At 37.2% G+C, this 17,675-nt stretch overlaps 1 long non-coding RNA gene across 1 annotated transcript in view; it reads right to left on the reverse strand.

Moving 5' to 3' along the window:
• Nucleotides 1–17,675, reverse strand: part of LOC126865949 (uncharacterized) — a 60,961-nt gene that overhangs the window by 37,188 nt on the left and 6,098 nt on the right. The window lies entirely within an intron of this gene.

Below are 17,675 nucleotides of genomic sequence, written 5' to 3' on the forward strand. Positions count from 1 at the left end.
TAATACTCTTATCATAGAAATAGAAGCAGTCCTCAATTCCCGCCCTCTAACTTCTATCTCCACCGATCCAAATGATCTCCTAGCCCTCACTCCCGGACATTTCCTCATTGGCGATTCATTAATGTGCTTACGTGATCGAGATTTCAGGGACATTCCATCGAACCGACTCTCCAAATGGCAGCATATCCAACAGCTTAAACAACATTTTTGGAACCGCTGGCATAAGGAGTATTTGAACGAGCTAACCAACCGCAATAAATGGAGCAAGGGTGGACACAGCATCCAAAAGGGCACAATCGTCATCCTCAGAGAGGACAACGTTCCCTCCATGCATTGGCTTCTGGGCCGAGTTATCAAGGTTCATCCAGGCGCCGATGGTGTCATCCGGACAGCTACAGTTCAGACGGCAAAGAGCATTTTGGATCGGGGCGTCAAAAGGCTTGTCCCACTGCCAATTCAACCCGATCTCGAGAAACCCGAACAACTAGCCATCGAGACGAAATAAGATGGGAACCTCAACCACACCTCGCTAGTTTGATCGGTACCCTCTCAACGGGGGGAGAATGTTACGCCATGCGGCTTACCATAGGTCATATTCTTAACTATCGATCGCGGCACTATAATGTCGCAGACGGATCGTCGCGTCTGCCCGGCAAACAAACATTGTAGTGGCAAGCGCATGGTTCATTAAGCAGGGCGACTTCCAGAAACGTCGACTCGTGGCCCGTATTTTACCTCGCTGTAAAAGAATGTGGCGTGATCCGAACGTAGTGGGGGTCGCCTTCCAGAAAAAACGAAAAAAATCGAAAGGCGTTCAGAACTTTTCGAGAAGTCGAACCGTCAACACATGTGGTATGTCGCGCATTACTTATCAACCAAAACGCAGTTACATTTTTTTTGTTCCATTTATATCTTTCTAGTTAATAAGTTGTTGAAATAAACATTAATTTATTTGTGTTAATTCTGTGGAATTTCATTGAACTACCCTTATTATCATAATCGAAATAAGGGGATCGATTAGTTCGTGGCGTCGATTATTTAATCGTAACGGGAACTTACAACTCTCGTTGACGTGCTATCTCGCGATCGCGTCTCTCCGCGAACGGTCGAAACGCCTATTTTTTAATGAACGACGTCTCCCACTAGAGACTTTCTCTCGAGAGCGGCTAGCATCCTTTTCTAACCACCGATATACAAATTGACCAATTAGCAGCAATGCCAATTTCCCTTACTTTCTGAACGAAGATTGTCCTCGACGAATCCGATTTTTCCTCTGCAATATTTTTTGCGTTTTAAAGTAGTTGAATATTTTATTAAAATACTCTGAGCAATTCTCAGGTTTCTGTGAAAACAAGATAACCCAAATGTAGTTGTGTTTCCTTCAGAATTATGCAGATTTTATTTGAAATATGTGAGGTGTAAGTGACCCCGACGTGATCGAGCTAATGAGATTTCAATTATAGTGATTCCGGGCGCGCTAACGATATGTCAAACAAGAATAAAACAGTTACGACCAGTGAAGAGTCCGCGTGCCTTTGACGATGCCCTAGAAAATAGTGCTATGGTTCTCCTTACTAGAGAGATAGCTCGCGGCGGCGAGCATCGCGGGCGATGAAGAAAAATCTACCGCCCTCCAAGGGTGTCTAGAACCTGAGTACTTAGAGCGAATCGAGGACATAGCGTTGAATCCCCCGGCCACCACAATATGATAAACTCAAGGACGAAACACTTCTCTCTCCTTTTCCTTTATTTGTCGGCTCTACATCCATCCCCCTTGCTTACTCAAGTTGTTGTTTGTCTATATACGATTCAGCAGCTATGGAACCACATATGGGCAAGATGGATTGACAGAAAGGAAGCGGAGGATTTTCGCGATGGAGGATGTAATTGAAGGATGAGCGTTGTAATGAATTGGTTTTGGTTTGTAAATATATTTGTTATGTTCTTGCAGCACTTCTTCTTTGCATTCTCAAGTGCCTTGGACGGCCTTTAGGAGAGAACAAAGACACAAATGATAATTGTAGCTGCTGGCTGTAGATGTCGCTGCTAGGGTACTGCTGTATTTTCTTTTCATTTAAGAATCGTGGAAGAAAAATCGGACTACGGTCGCCGGGATTTAAGAACCCAGATCCCGAACGTTCGTAACTTGAGGCGCTAACCACTGCGCTGCCGTTGTCTGGTATTAGTTAGTGTCGAGTTGTCGTATTTGTGCTGTCGAGTGCCGCCATATATGTATGCATTTATGAATTGAGTGGTTTACAAGTAATTACAATCGATATACATTACAAGTAATTACAATTTATTACAAATGACTCGCTGTGCATATTACTATAACAGTCAGTACTAATTCTATAGATCAGCAGCATTATAACTTTCCAATAAACAACCGAAAATCACGTCGTTGAATAATAAATGCATTCACTGTAGAACGAAATTATTATTACGAATATAAGAGAAACGATTTAAAAACCATGTATTTTTTCATTTAAATTATTTGCATTTGCAAAGGGAGATACAAAATTTTAACAACGTTGCAAATTATAAAGACACAAATTACAGTTTCGTGTTTAAGTTATTGTTCAGAGTTTGTTGGAATACAACGATATTAATCGCATACAGATGAGGTGATTGATCGAACGGATTCTTTCCTTCGTTGTTCAGCGATATCCTCATTAGCGTGCGTTCGTGAGATGTACCACGGCGGCTAGCACGTGCATGCTCTTTCGAGAATTCGGCGGAAGAAGCGTAGGAATATGGATGGAACATTCCCGATGGGCACGTCGAGAAGCTACTAGAAGGTTCTGTGGCACATGTGACGCCACACAGACACCCACACAGGTCACACTCATTACTGCATAGAGAGTGGGGTTCAAAACCTTTTCAAGGGCCATGGGTCACTAAGCCAGTCAGTCTGTGAATAACTAGCCAACTGACTACATTCCAGAACACACACACTTATAATTCCTGTAATAATTGTTTAATAAATATCACATTATATTGTTTCAACACAAACATTGTGTCTTCCACAGATTATTAATCTTAATTCCAAGATTAAATTCTAACAGAGCTTCCTAATAATTATGGTACAATTGGTAAAATGATGATTTTACATGAAAAAAGTAAAAAATATATTAGATAATTGAAATAACGCGATATAAATATAATTGAAATAACATCAGTAAGAACGGATGTTTTAAGCTTTCGATTTTGAGAAAACAGGGTATGAATATGTTTAGTTAAAAAGCAATCCGTGTTTATTCGAGCATTCGCGAAGAGACGCGATCGCGAGAAAGCACGTCAACGGGAGTAGTAAATTCCCGTTGCAATTAGATAACCGACGCCACGAACTGATCGATCCCCTGATTTCTGTTACGATAATAGGGGTGGTTCAATGAATTTAACACTGTATTAACAAGTTAATATAGCTTGTATATTTAAAAATAATGAATGTAATAATAAAGACGTCACGAATTATTTAGCGATAAATACAGTTGATATGTTATAGGAATTCGACCCGACTTTGCGATATCTCTCAATGAATTCGTTAGACTAAGCAATTTATAACGTTTGACTCTTCAGAAGGGACCGATTACTCTTCGATCCTTTTCGTTGTCTTCTCTGGAAGACGACCCCCACTACGCTCGGATCACGTCACCGTTCGCACCTATGATCACGTATACCAGCTTCTTTCTTTATGCGGATAAAATAACGCACCAAAGGCGAATAGATGTTTCTGGAACTCGTTGCTTGACGACAACTATGCGTTTATCGCTACTTTGTGTATATCTCGACGGTCATGTAAGACGATCTGTTTGCGACGGTTAGGAACACGGCCTATAGTAAGCCTTGGGGCGTAATAAACGGAGAGAATAGAATAATCTACAGGATTATCAACGGTGAAGTATATAAATATACTAACGACTCAGAAAACATAATTGAAGTGAGTTGCTTAGATATGAAATTATTGTTAATAACTAAAAGAATAATAGTACAAGTTAGATTAGCAGAGAGACAAACGTGATTGTGCAGTGAGTCTAGGAAACAGGATAAAATATAAAACAAATAAAAATGGAATATGCAATACGTCCTATCCAAGAAGATTGGATACCAACTAATGCATAATAAAAGAATGTCCGCAATATTTGGAATTAAGAACAAAATTCTTAAAATAAACAACCACCATCTTTACGAACAGAGAAAATTGATTATTGAGACTAAAGAATTTTATTAAGAAACAACATGACGCTCAGAGCATAATAACTGAAGTTATAATAACCTGAGCACAACTCAAAAACTTAGCTATGACCCTTTTGTAATAACTAACAAACAAACATTTCAAACTTAATTAATTATAAACAAGCTACAGATAATTTGAAGTTAGATATGAACAAGCTTAATAACAAAATTACATAAATAGAATTTTTCTTATTTAAATGCGACAGTTCGTAGTACAAAACAAATTTTGTTCAGGAATAAGGTTTTCTGAAAATTTCCAGCGAAAATTTTTGCAAAAATTTCCTAAAGGAATTATAATCTATGAGATAAATGAAATAAAAATACAAAAACCAACTGATATTAAAAGAAGAATGATTATTTTACAAGATAATATGAAACTGTGTAAGGGATTACATATGTAACATATTGTCCCGATGTACACATATTTGCGAAGCAACTTATTACCCTGTATATTCCAGAAACTTCTTAGTTTGCCCCAGCCTTAGCAATTTGAAACTATTTTATTAAAATTAAGAATTTTCCACATTAGATCGAACGCACTTCTAATAGGTACCAAACAGGTTATATATATAGCAAGATTTCACATATCTCTAAATTATTCACAGAAAATTAATACGGCACATAAATTAGACTTCGGATTGTAAAAGTTAAGAATAAATAACCGATACAGTCTCACAAAAATAGAAGGATAAAGATAGAGATAAGGGATCAAAAACAACAGTTATTTTTCAAATTTGTATGAAAAGCCCTTAAGAAAATAAGTTCCTCCTTAAATTGAAAACAGTTATATGTATAGAAATCAAACTTGCGATAAAAGTAAAAAAGATAGAAAATAAGAAAATTGTATTTGTTTTTATGACTCACTTTTACATGTAGTATAATTTCCACCGCTATTTTAGCATAGAACGCTATTTTCAAACACGAACTGTTCCAACTCGATAGTCCCTTGCTTTATTGTAAACGGAAAATTCTTTCGTGTTCTCAACCAAATTTATCAAATTCCAGCAATGACACATGCTATGTGATTGTCAGTAGAACATGGAGAAATGTTTCCAGTAAAGTTTCGAGCGACTTATCGCCGATTTTCAGGAGACACTGCGACGATATCGCGTGTACAGTGCTTCTATCGGTGTTGATGCGCTTTAATACATAGTGCAAGAGAACACTAATAAGATTTCCCAGTGGGCCTGTAAATCCTTATAAATCACTCAAAAATATATCATATTGTTTGTTTCAACTACTAGCAATTTAAAACGTCGTCTACATATATTTAGAAAGTTAGCAAAGACATATATTTGTTCCTGAGCATGATTTCTATCAGTTGAGCGTTGTAGCAAAATGTCCGATACAATTTAATGTTGAATTTGTCTTTTTTTTAGGCTAGCTTGATTGGATTACAGGTAGATTTAAACGATCCGTGTGTTGCATCTCCAAGGCATCTTCGACTCATCGATACGCAGTGATACCTGGCAAACTTCTAGTGGACAAGCGACGTTGCTTGCAGGCAGTTTATATACATGTTTTGGCATGTGTTGTCGGCAGGCAATGTCTACAGACGCCTGTAGTCTGCCCGTACGCGCCTTAAGTTTCACTGGCAGACATTGTCCGCCGATTACTACGACATCTGTCTGTGGACAATAGGCCGTCAGTGTGGAGTTATCTTTACCCGAATAATTTAAGAAATATAAAATAAACTTCAACGAAAAGTTGCTAGCTTCGATATCTTACTAATACAATGTTATCGAAATTGAATAAACCTCGTTACTGTATTTAAAAGGAAATTGCATTTATATTTCAAGTTTATAGAGACAACAACAACAACCAAACAAAGAATCGCAACGAAGAAATAAACGGATACAACAGAACACTGGATCGAAGATAGAACAATAAACAAGATAGAACCAAGAAAACAACAGTAACGAAGAACCGGGGCGCAGAAAAAAGCACGAAGCGTGCGAGCTGGAGAGGAAACCTGTGACCGTCGGTGCAAGCGGTAAGCATACAAAATGGTTGTCGAGCAGGAATAATCGGCTGGAGAGCCAACCTGCTGGGACCGAGCTATATGGTGGCAGGTATCGCGTGGCGCCAGCTAAGCGAGCTGCCGCCCGAAAGGGTAGGTTTAACTTGTCCAATGATCCGCAAGGAGAGGGCAAGTCGCGCGCCGACCATCTATGCGCGCCATTCCCAAGTCGAACGCGAACATCTAAATGCGAAGCCAGTATGCGTTTTTACTGCAGGTATGGCGCGGTCGACCAAAAGGTCGGGCCCTCAAACGCACACATTACTTGTACAATTCGAGTGCTGCAGATACGGAAAAGCAATTTATAATTTATCGTAATTTATCGTAATGCGAATTTTGGCGCGTCGTCATAAATAGATTTTTATTTAAAACGAAATTGTTAAATATCCTTTTGTATCAATTCACATAACGTTAATAAATCAATATTAGACATATTACTCATAAATTGTACATATCTTTGTGCATATACGCATAGTTTTCGTGCATATATCAATATTTGTATATTTTATGTGTATAACTTTCATATGCTTTTCGCAAATTTTACATTCATAAACATCTGGAATCTACACGTTACGTTTTTCGTTGTATTTACAAGTACGGACATTAGATATTCTATTACATTCTTTTATTATAATCTTTTGATATATTTATAGTTGTTTAATTATTAGGTCATCCCATAAGTTCGTGCCGTTTTTCGAGAGGTTATATATGTTAAGATCGTTTACATACCTTTCAGTTTCATGAAAAAATGTAATCCCCCTCTCGTTGTACAACTTCTTCCCATTTTTCTGGTAGGTTCCGTCTCGATAAAAGTTCTCTTGTTTTTCTTTAAAATAATTTTCTATGCTATTTTTGAGAGTGTCAATATTTTCAAATTTTTTAGCTACTAAAAAGTGTTGTAATGCTCTGAACAGGTGGTAATCAGATGAGGCAATGTCTGGGGAATATGGGGGATGTGGTAAAATTTTTCAATTAAATTCAGACAATTTTTTTGTAACGCTTTTCGCGACATGCGGTTTAGCATTGTCGTGATGGAAGATAACGTTGTTCCTATTCACTAAACCTGGCCGTTTTTCAGCTAGTGCTTCTCTTAATTTTTCCAACTGAGCGCAATATTTGTTTGAATTAATGGTATCACCACTAGATAAAAGTTCAAAATAGAGTATTCCTTTATAATCCCACCATACACACAAAAGAACTTTACGTGGATGTAACCCTGGTTTTGCACAGCGTTCAGGTGGCTGATTTCGTTGGGATCAGCTACGTTTCCGTTCAGGGTTTTCGAAAAGTATCCACTTTTCATCACCAGTTACCAGGGGCGTTTAAGGAATGGTTCACGTTTATTACGTGCAATTAATGACATGCACGCTGTCGTTCGTTCAACGAACCGTTCCGTTCCGTTTCGGTTCCGTTCCGTAAGTTTATGGGGCACCCAAACGTTCAACTTTGACACCATCCCCATTTTTTTTAAACACCTATGAATCGTTGTCTTAGGTATTTTCAGGACATTTGACATCTCTTGAACTGTCAAACTTGGTGATTTTTCAACAAGATCCCGAATTTTATCTCCGTCTGTCTGAGGAGGACGCCCGGAGCGTACCTCCTCTTCTAAACAGAAATTCCCAGCTCTAAAACGTTGGAACCACTTCCTACAGGTGCGAGATGAAAGCGTATTTTCTCTGTAAACAGCACATATGTTTTTCCTGGCAATTGTTACCGAACTTTCTTTCCGAAATTCATATAACATGAGATGTCGAAAATGGATACGCATTTCACTCGTGATTTTTTACTGTTAGAAGTCACTGTGTTCACTATATTACGATCTTATGCCCACGAAGATCTACTCTAGCCTGTTCTCGATCAGCTAAGCTCAAGTGCATTGGTCCCGTATCGCCGTATGTTTAGAAATCGACACATGAAATATATACACAAAAGTGTATAAATATATACACAAAAACTTATGGGATCACCTAATATGTAAACGATTTTGAACTATTTAATTTAATAAAGACCTTAGATCGACGGATTTTAATTGCTGTCACATAATCGTTAATTCATTACTTTTCCTCCAACTGTCACGAATTTTCACAAAGTGTGTATTTCGGATCGTTAATCTCATACGGATGTAAACTTCATTTTCTTAATAATCTTGGTCAATCATGTATCACATTTTCTATAAAATCTATAAGATCAGCAAGTGCTCTAATACTTGTGAACAATCATATATCTTAATTTGTGCCTTTTGTATTAATACAGAAGCTTCATGCGAGAAAGAATTTTCGATATAAATGTTCTCAATGTTGTAAATCGAGTTCTGCCAGAGCAACCGAGCCAAACGGACGTGTAAAACAGTGCTTCAGAAAAAGTGCGGCAAGTGGGGAAGAGAAAGTTACGAACGGCAACGCCCATAGCTAAATGGTGGAAACTCGTGTCTTCTACTAAGAAGACTACAAGCAAAACTAAAATGAAAAAGCACATCCCACCGATAAAAATAATTAACAAAGACGAACAATACTACATAAATAAAACAACAAACACATCAAAACCAAGCCAACCAATAAACGAAGAACAGGAATGCTCAGCTACAAACGAAGTTGATATGGAAACAATACCAAACAATGAAGAGAATATTACCAATAACGAATTAACCCAACAGGATGAAAGCTGGAAGGTGGCAAGTTATAACAAGAAACGAAAAATAACAGGAAATTCAGATACAGAAAAGCAGCGATGGCTGCAAGAATTACCATTAAGAAACTCCTTCAGCTCACTTACGGAAGAAATAGACGACCCAACAACCAAAAACACAACTAAATCAACGCAAACTACAAAACCACCACCAATATTTGTCGACGCCCAGATAATAGACCCGCTTATTGATCGACTAAACGATATAGTTGGGAAGGAAAACTACACAATAAAACAAACAAAATTAGAACAAGTAAAAATTCAAATAAACACCCCAGAAAATTATAGGAAAGTGATAAAAGAATTAAAAGAAAAAACGCTGTGTACCACACATACCAGCTGAAAACGGAAAGGAGCTACGAAATAGTTATAAGAGGACTACATTCAAAAACTAACACAAAAAAAAATTAAGTGACGAATTAGCAAAAATTGGTCACCAAACAAGAGCAATAAGCAATATGACAAGATACGATACGAAGCATTTAACAACACACTGTCCATACGTAGGGAAAATAAATGAAGTAAATGTTAAGGAAATTCGAGGATTTGGAAATACAAATTATTGACTACATTTCCCACACAACAGTTATACATCTATATTACACTCTGAAGAACGTCTTGCACGCACGCTTGTCGCCAACCGACTATCCTAGATTCTTCTAACATCTGGCAACAGTCTTTTGTCTCCACTAAGACCTTGACGCCCTCTAACCCTTACACACACACTCTCATGTACAGTGTAAATGTATCACTTCCCTAACACGCCTCCTTACATTTATACTGTACACTTAATTTTATTTACATACTTGTCGAATTAACAAAATATTTAACATTTATCGCTTTATTTACATTTCTCTTATTTTACATTCATCCATGACCTAAACCTTTCAAATTTCTCTCTACACAGTGCCTTCGTAAAAATATCCGCAGTGTTTTCTTCTGTACTTACTTTTATTATGTTTATCTTATTTTCCTTTACGTACTCGTGAACGTAGTGGTAATGAACTTCGATGTGTTTAGAATTTTTTGTAAAAGTTCCGTATTTTGCTATACTCATTACTCCAGAGTTATCCTCATAGATTTTTACAGGGTTATCGTCTACATTTACATCGAAGATTTTCATTAGTTCTCTGATAGTCATTACTTCGCTCACCGCTTCCGATAGAGCAACATACTCTGCATACGTCGAGGCTTTTGTCACACACCTTTGTTTTTTAGACTTCCATCCAATTACATTTCCATACCATCTAATTACATACCCAGAAGTCGATTTCCTATCTATATGATCTCCTGCCCAATCAGCGTCCACATAACAATCTATCGTTTCGCACTTTTCATTTCTTTTATAATGTAGCCCTAAATCTCTAGTCCGGTACAAATATTTCAATATTCGCAAGGCATATTTAAAATGTGTCTCGTTACAACAATCTTGAAATCTGCTCAGATAATTCACACTATAACTTATATCGGGTCTGGTATTTACACTAATATACAGCAATGCGCCAATTAAATTCTTGTATCCAATGTCCTCTCTATTTATCTCAGCTTTTTCAATTTTTAAGTTGGTCTCCATAGGTGTACAGTACAATTTGCTGTTATGTAATTTATATTTGTTTGCTAATGATTCTATGTATTTCTTTTGGCTTAATCTCATTTCATTTTTTAAATAATCATACTCTATATTTATTCCAAGATATTCTTTTACTTCACCTAAATCTTTCATTTCAAATTTATCAGTTAATAATTTTTTTTACACTATGTATCTTCCCTTTGTTTTTACTACAAATCAACAAATCGTCTACGTATATTAACAAATAAACAACATTTTCTCCCTCTCCATAAGTATATAGGCACAGCTCTATATTGTTCTTTTTAAAACCTAATCTCGTCACATACTTATCAAAATACTCATACCAGTCCCTCGGACTTTCTTTTAACCCATAAAGCGCTTTCGATAATTTACAAACTCTATTCGTTCCGTCCGCATATCCCTTTGGTTGATTTACATATACCTCCGAGCTTACTTCACCATTTAAAAAGGCAGTTTCTACATCCATTTGCTCAATTATTAATCCATTTTGACAACAATATGATAGCAATATCTTAAAGGTCTGATTACTCGCCACTGGAGAATATATGTCATCGGCTACGTTTCTTTGTTGAAATCCCCTTACCACTAATCTAGCCTTATACCTGTCCTCTGATTTTTTTCGTGTAAACCCATTTTACATCTAATACTTCTTTGCCTTTTACCCTTTCTACCAATTTCCAAGTTTTATTCTTATAGAGACATTCTATTTCCTTATCCATAGCCTGTTTCCAAACTTCATTATTTTCGCAAACAATCGCCTCCTCAAATGTACGAGGGATATCTACTTTACAATAATTTGCATGAATCTCGCAAATATTTTCCTTTTCTGGATACCTTACTGGAGTTTTCTTAATACGTGTAGATCTCCTAGGAGTGTTTGAGCTTTTAATACTACTATTATTTTCATCTTTCCTACCTTCTAACTCTTCCTTATCCATACCATCCAATGAATAGTTATCTTCGCTATCATTTCTATCTGCCTCTAATGAATTTTCCTCAAAACCGATACATTTAGTGTCTGTCTCTATGACCTCTACATGTCTAGCTATTGTTATTTTCCCACCTAATAAGACTCTGTATCCTACTTCACTATATCCTAATAGAATTCCCATATCTGCCTTCTTGTCCCATTTGGAAACTCTTTTTTGTTCTGGCCTTCTTACAAAAGCTTTACTTCCATATAGATGTAGATTTTTAACACTTGGTTTTTTCCCGAAGAATATTTCAAAAGGTGTCTTTCTTTCTATAGTATTCGCTAATATTCGATTTTTCAAGTATGCCGCTGTACAAACTATTTCCGGCCAGTACCTTTTATGTACTTTCGCTTCCGCTAACAAGCAACGCGCCATGTCCATCACTGTTCTATTATACCTTTCCGCTGTCCCGTTTAATTCATGTACGTATGTTGGGCAATTATTTATTCTTATACCTTTATCCCTAGCAAATTTATAAATTCGATTATTTAAATATTCTTTACCATTATCGCATCTTAATATTTTTAACCTCTTGCCCGTTAAATTTTCGGCTTCATTTACGAACTGTACGAAAGAATCAAAGACCTCATCTTTTGATTTTATACAATAGATCCTAGCTATTTTACTATAATCATCGATAAATGAAATGAAATATTTTTCTCCATTGAATCCGGTAGTCTTAAAGGGACCACATACGTCCGTATGAATAATTTCCATTATTTCCCTAGCCTTAGTTCGATTATTTTTGAAAGGTAAGTTATGCATTTTGCTTTCTATACACACCCTACATTTCAAAAGTTCCTTTTCAAATTCATTCGGTATGCCAGTCACTAGCTGCTCTTTACCCAAAATCTCTAAATATTTAAAATTTACGTGTCCTAGCATCCTATGCCATCTTTCCTTTTTACTCATACCACTACGTTCGGCGCTGTTTACTAAGTGCTTCTTCCCTTTCAATATACTTTTTATTCTATATGTCCCATTCTCTTTGAACGCTACAGCTGTAAGTATATTATCCTCATCTATTACTTTCGCAATATTTCGTTTGGAAATAACCGTATTCTTATTGTCTGTTAGTTTACCTAAACTAATCAAATTTGCGGACATTTCTTTCGCGTAAAATACTTTCCTCATATTTATTTTATTTTGTTTTCCGAATGCTTCAAAATAACTTATAACATTCCCAACTTTTGTCGCTTTTATCGGTCTATTATCGCCTAAATATATATTTACCGGTTCTTTTAGGTCGATAGATTTATCGAAATAATTTATATTATTAATTATGTGATCGGTACAACCGCTATCTAATAGCCACACTATTTCGTTCTTACTTATTTCATTCGTCTCACTGCTGTTTGCTGCGTGCGCCGTTGCTGTCCATATGCCTGCTCTTGAGTTTCCATGCTCGCCCGTGCCGGTTCTTGATTGACGATGAAAGTTTCCACGTCCTCTGCTCGTATTGCCTTTGTTCTCTCTTCCTCTGTTTCGACCACGTGTTGGCCCATGCCAATAGCCGTTACTGCTTCCCGCTTGGACGCCATTTTGACACTCTCTCGCAAAGTGTCCTAATCTTCCACATCTGAAGCATCCTTCCTTTTTTGCAGAAAAGGCGTTGGTTTGCCTTTCTCCTCGATTGGATTTATTTTTCTTCTCTGCTATTTCTATTTTATTTTTCACATACGCTACCGTTTGATTCTCTTCTTTCAATGCGTCTATTATGTCCGCTATGTAGCTGTATTCTTCGGGTAACGTATTCAGCATGTAATTCAGCTTTTCCCTCTCACTTACTTGTGCGCCCGCACTTTTTAATTCATTTATTAATTTTTCGAAATCGTTAAAGAATGATGCTGAATCAGTGTAGTTCTCCAGTCTTATGTTTTCCAATCTCCTTCTGCATACGATCTGCAGTGCCGTCGACTCTTTCAAGTACATTTCATCGAACCTTTTTATTATATCATACGCCGTTTTTCCTTCCCTAACATACTCCAATTGTCTGTTCGATATTGCACTATAAATTATATTTATCGCCTTCAAATCCTTTTTGTCCCAGTCTTCATCGTCTCTTTCGTTCTTCATTCTAGTTGTAACAACCTCGCATTCCTTATATTTGAGAAACATCGTGATTCTTTGCTTCCACATTCCATAATCCTCACCATCGAATATAGGTATCATGATTTCCGATCTCTCCATTTTAATTGATTCTTCTTTTTTTTTCTTTTCTTACTCAAGCGTTCCTACGTGCTCGAAGTATATTTTGTTCCTCTGAAAGTTTTTTTTTCTTTACTGAAAACTCACTCGCAAGATCGTAACCACGCACTAAATATCTTGCAAAACTAGTAACCACGCTCTGCTACCATGTTAAGGAAATTCGAGGATTTGGGAATACAAATAATTGACTATATTTCCCACGCAACAGTTATACATCTATATTACACTCTGAAGAACGTCTTGCACGCACGCTTGTCGCCAACCGACTATCCTAGATTCTTCTAACATCTGGCAACAGTCTTTTGTCTCCACTAAGACCTTGACGCCCTCTGGCCCTTACACACACACTCTCATGTACAGTGTAAATGTATCACTTCCCTAACACAATTATCCCGCGTTAGGTTCAATCAGGTTAGTCCCACGCGAAATTGATCCAACCATGCGAAAACGAGTGTATTCTGATTTCTATTGCAGATACTTCTGGATTGTCTATTTCTTTCCGCTTGTCATAGCAACTTTTTACGAATAACAAACATGTACAGCAGCTTGGCAATTTACATGAAAACGATCGTAATTGCGGTCTATATACCGCCAGCCCTTCTTCACATTCTTCAGTTAAAGATTGGTAAGTAGATACTGATTAATTATGCGATCGAAATCCTATATAAAAACTATACAAAGATATTTGCATCATTATTCTCGTTTCCCAATGAATCGCTGTTTTAATCAAGTTTTATATTGCATCAAATTTCTGTAGTTACACGAAAGTACTAAATTATAGAAAACTTGATATACACGGATTTAATTAATTGATAAATTAGTCAATATATAGGCATTATTATTTCACGTGAAATTTTACAACGTCAAAAACCTAACATTCCTGTACGAGCAGTATTAATCACAAATTGTGAGAATGCCTACTGATAAGGAAGAAAGATAATATAGAAAACGCAGACTTATGGAAAGAGAATCCCTGACATTAGACACGAATACGCGATTTCACGAAATATTTTATGGTATATATAAGATAGAGAATATATATAGAGTACATATAAGTATATATAGAGTAAGAATATATATAGAGCCAAACCAACCAATTACTTTAATTAATGCAAGCTGTACTCGAGATTCGCGCATCTTGTGTATACACACCGGGTCAGACAAAAGTTTTCATTCATCCCAGTAGAACTTTCGTAGTCCTTGAATGAGTGGACTGATTCTTCGTGCGAAAACAAATTGGAAGCGCAGAGGGATGTATTGTTTCAGCGTATATCGATTTTAAAGCACGGTTTTAAAGCACGGTATAATCAATTCTTTTACATAAAATTATATTGTATAGGCTATTGTTATTTAAACACTTTAAATTGGATGGTTTTTACATATGCTAAAAAAACGGAAAATGATGATGATGAATCAATGACACGTAGAAAATTATAATCTATTGTATTGCTGTTATCTAATGGTGTTGTAATTGACTGTATGGTGGATGTATCTAATGGTGTTGTAGTTGACTGTATGTTGTTCAATATTGCCATGAAACTCTTCTGATTCATTGTCACTTATACGAAGTATGGAAGTATACGAAATTGATAAAATTATTAATAATATTTACGAAGAGAAAGTAAACTGTTGGATATATGACAAAATAATTCTATTTTAAATAAGAGACTGGTCAGCGTGGTTATTTTGTTTACAAAATCAAACGAATTTAATGAATGTAATGGTAAGGAAGTAACTATAAATGGCTGTTAAACTATTTTTATGCTTGAAAAGTAATTCGCAAAGTAATGTAAAGCAGTACTACTGAGTTGTACATAACCTCTTTCAGAATTTGTTCTTAACCTCTTGCTTCATAACTTCCTTAATTATACTCTTCAAACTTATTGACTACTTCGATGTTGTTACGAACAGAAACTGATAAAATATTAATCTTAAATATATATATATATATATATGTACTACTCACTCAAACTATGGATCACATAACCTATACAAAAAAAAAAAAAAAAAAAAATTATTGTACACTATAAAGCAAGAGGTTAAATCTTTAATCTGTTAAGAATTAAATTTTTTATTGTAACTGCGAAAATTATAAAAGTACCAAGCGAAGCAAGTACGGAATATATGCGGAATATGAATCGCTCAACTAACCAAAGAGCGGCTCAGTGACAAAATTAGTAAAGTAAAGACCACAAATATTACAACATTATATTCTACCACAAAATAATTCTCTATACAAAAAAGGTACACAACGAATCGATTTTTCACTACGATAAGAGTCAACAGAACCAATCAAGACCAGACGAGACTCTCATAAGACAACGATATCAGAGGGATCAAATCAGCGACTTCAATCTATGTTACAGAGTATAGTTATCAAGAAAAATTGCTCTTTTCATGAAAAGTATGGTAATGATACTCTTATAACACATTGTATATCTGGCAGTCGGATGTGCCCGTGGCCATCGGAAATGTAAAGACGACGCTTTTAGAAAGTGATAGCGCCATCGCGTATTAAAAACGCGTTAGAAGAAGGACGGTTTCGCTATCCAAGGCGAATCGAAAAGTGTGCGTGTTGCGAGAATCAGAGTTGATCGAGACGTCGAAGCATAGAGCCGTTAGAATTGAGTTGCGAGTGTTGTCGAGTGTTAGAGTTGCTAGTGAGAGAGAGAGAGAGAGAGAGAGAGAGAGAGAGTTACCAAATAGTTGTCAAGTTATTTGTTGTAAATACGAGCGTTGCATTTAGTTTTCCTGTTAATCAAACATCGTTTCTCTGTCTAACTAATATCTGTATTTTCAATCCATTATTAATATATTCCGATATTACAAGTGGGGGCTCGTCCGGGATTGAATAAGACAGAGAAACGATACGATTTAACGGAGCTATTTCTGCGGGAGTAGAAAAGAATAGAATAAAATGGCAAACGTTGAAGACGAACGATTGTCGGGTGAAGAGGATTTGACGCTGGAGGAGCTGAGGAGTAAGCTCGCACAGATGAATCTGCCTATATCCGGTGCGAGATCAGTGCTGGTTGCCAGGTTGAACAGAGCGTGCAAACCTGGTCGATCTACTCCTAAGGATTCGAAGCGTGGCGAAGAACCAACAAACCAGCGAGATCTAAGAAGCAAGCAGAGAGCCGAACGCAGTCAAGAGGGAGAGGAAGACCTCGAGAAGCTGAGGACGAAAGAGCTGAGAGCGCGTCTCGTTAGCTTGGGGTTGAAGGTAACGGGAAGAAAATCCGAACTACGCGCGCGGCTACAGGCGGCCCTAGAAGGAGACGATGTATCGTCGGAAGAAGAGAGCTCCGACGAAAGTGAAGGCGAGGACGATAAACAAGGCGCGCGAGAATACAGGAGAGGCACGCGAGCGGTGTATCAGGACCGCGATGAGTAGCAGCAGAAGGTATGCGTCGGTTCGATGTTGAGTCTTAAAGACGTGGAAGACTCATTAGAGAAATTCAGCGGGGATGATCTGCTGAGGGTAAATCAGTGGGTGGAAGACTTCGAGGAAATGGCAGAAGTGTGGGGTTGGTCAGACGCCCACATGGTGGCCTATGCTAAGAAATTACTCGCAGGCTCCGCTCAGGCCTTCGTACGACAAAAACGATGCGCGAAGTCCTGGGCAAAGCTAAAAAAGGCGTTGAGGAATGAGTTTGAAAATGTAGTAAGCGACCAACAGATACATGGCGAGTTATCCCATAGAAAGAAGAAAGCAGATGAGAGTCTGCAACAATATATGTATCACATGTGCGGGATTGCAAAACAAGGAAGGGTTGATACGCAATCCTTGATAGACTACATTATTCAAGGCATTCCCGACGAGGTCGCGAACAAGACTGTGCTATACGGAGCCAGGAATATCGAGCAATTAAAAGAGCGTTTCAGGCGCTACGAAGCGATAAAAAGAGATATGGAGATGAGGACGAAATTTGAGGAGCCGAAGAGTAACAGGGTAAAG

Source organism: Bombus huntii, chromosome 1, assembly GCF_024542735.1.
Source record: "Bombus huntii isolate Logan2020A chromosome 1, iyBomHunt1.1, whole genome shotgun sequence".
Lineage (NCBI taxonomy): Eukaryota > Metazoa > Arthropoda > Insecta > Hymenoptera > Apidae > Bombus > Bombus huntii.